Source organism: Corapipo altera, unplaced genomic scaffold, assembly GCF_003945725.1.
Source record: "Corapipo altera isolate COAL_440 unplaced genomic scaffold, ASM394572v1 146, whole genome shotgun sequence".
NCBI classification, from domain to species: domain Eukaryota; kingdom Metazoa; phylum Chordata; class Aves; order Passeriformes; family Pipridae; genus Corapipo; species Corapipo altera.
This window is the reverse complement of record NW_020884981.1, coordinates 1,357,960-1,360,138: the sequence shown is the minus strand read 5'-3', so window position 1 is coordinate 1,360,138 and position 2,179 is coordinate 1,357,960. Positions and strand designations below refer to the sequence as shown.

The window sequence follows — 2,179 nt, the reverse complement described above, 5'->3', positions numbered from 1 at the left end:
ATTAAATACCTAGAAATGAAAAATATCTGCTAAACCCCTGTGCTAGTGCTCACATGCAGCCACTTCCCCTGCACACGTGCAGTAGGGACTAAATCAGATAAACCCAACTGGTTTCTCAGACACCGTGCCAGATGTAGTGATGAAAAACACACTGTGTTCAAAAAGCTTCTCATTTAAAGTGATACAATAGTGTAATTCAGATCTCAATCTATTTCTTGGGAAAAAGTCACAATTGCACAATTCATTTTGTTAACAGTCCAATTTAACATAGTTTTATATGGATTTAAATGGTCCTTTCATCAGAATTTATAGATAAATCTGTTGAGTTAGCATGCGGAGAGAAATAGAAGAATAAAGAAGTGTTCAAGGCTGGTTTGGTCAGGGCTTGGAGTAACCTGGTCTAGTGTGGAGATGGTCTGTGAGGACCCTTCCACGCAAACATTTCTGTGATTCTGTGAAGTTCATTGATTACTTTCATAGAAGAGAAATAAGATCATCTTGGATATAATGTAATCAAAGAATTGGCCACAGTACCAACTGGAAAATGCTTTTGTAGTCCCAGCAAACAAAACATAGTTTAAGGTGAATCAAATTGTCATCACTTAAATATGGAAATTTTTCTTTCATTAATAATAGATAAGGTAGTACCTAAAAATCCAAGTGCAAGCCACAACAGCAGCAAACCAAACACTAGGTAAACAAAGGCAGCAAGGTAAAAAATGGCCCCATCCAGAGCAATCTGTGATCTAGGGAAAAAAAACCAAAGCAGAAAAGAGTCTTGCAAAAACACGGGCAACAGGGAATTTTTCCATAAATCAAAAAAACCTCTAAATACTCAGGGAGTCAGCTGTACACAGCAGCACATGTTTGGACCTATTCAACTGCACCTCAGATCCTGGGGTCAGTTTTGGGCCACTTGCTCCAAGAAAGACAATGAGGGGCTGGAGCATGTCCAGAGGATGGCAACAGAGCTGGGGAAGGGTCTGGAGCAAAAATCTGATGGGGAGCAGCTGAGGGAGTGAAGAAAAGGAGGCTCGGGGGTGACCTTCTCGCTCTCTACAACTCCCTGACAGGAGGGTGGAGCCAGGTGGGGATCAGGCTCTGCTCCCAGGGAACAAGGGACAGGATGTGAGGAAACGGCCTCCAGTCGCGCCAGGGGAGGGTTATGATGGATACTGGGAAAATATCCAACCTGACAGCTGCCCAGGGCAGTGGTGGAGTCACCAATCCTGGAGGGATTTAAAAGCTGTGTAAATGAAGCACTTCGGGACATGTTTTGTTGGTGGCCTTGGCAGTGCTTAGTGATCTTAAGGGTCTTAGTCAACCTAAATGATTCCATGATTCTGTCTCCTATAGGCAGAAGTAATCCAGAACTGAGCATGTTACAGTGACATGTGTATTTCGGATTTATGTAAGAAATACCTGTCTTTGGTATGTTTGAGTTCACAGATCCACAGCAACATACCTGGCAACTCCCCTTTTAGAACTGCTACTCAAGACTTACACCTTCTTGTGAATACTGTCTCTGGATTAGAGATGGAAGAAACTGAGACAGAAGTGTTAAATGGACCCATAAGACCACACAGGGAAGGACTACTGGAGCTGGGATTAAAGCAGAGGAGCTTTTGAGTGCTAAATGCAGATCCAGAGTCTGCATTTGACCTGTGCTCTCATCTTTCCATGGTATCATGAAGCACAGTCTGCCTTGGTGCACTGTGGCTTCCAGCCTGTATAAAGATATCATGGTAAGGGAAATGCCAGAGGTGTTCTCCTTGGATAGAGACCCTCCTTCAGCATAGCTACTGAAAACCACTGCAGACAAACCTGGAGAGCCTGTCCTGGGTTCAGCTGAGCTTGGGCTATGGAGCTGGAGAAGGAAGGCAGTAGGAAGCGTTCTTCTCTGTACTGTGTCCAACCTGGCAGGAGAGACAAATAAGGGGTTGATTTGGGGAAAGGCTTCCAAAATACACACTTGGTTTAGAGCTTTGAAGAAGAGGGCAATCCCAAAGTTGTGACTAGCCCTGCCCCTCAAAGCTTCATATTGCACAAAGAGAGAAAACTTTAACCCTTCCCAGAAAGCTTAATTGCAATGGGAATATCATATCTCACTGGTAATTAAGAGTTTTAAGTCTTATGACTGTTTTGTCCTATGCTATATCATTATAGCCAATTCAATGCC

At 43.5% G+C, this 2,179-nt stretch overlaps 1 long non-coding RNA gene across 1 annotated transcript in view; it reads right to left on the bottom strand.

Annotated features, from left to right (window-relative positions):
* Positions 1–1,029: 1,029 nt before the first annotated feature.
* LOC113957957 overlaps positions 1,030–2,179 on the bottom strand; it is a 23,550-nt gene continuing 22,400 nt past the window's right edge. Inside the window, exons 5-6 of the long non-coding RNA XR_003531340.1 lie at positions 1,825–1,916; positions 1,030–1,727 (exon numbers count right to left, since the gene is read on the bottom strand). This is a non-coding gene — a long non-coding RNA (uncharacterized LOC113957957). The remainder of the gene's footprint in view (positions 1,728–1,824; positions 1,917–2,179) is intronic.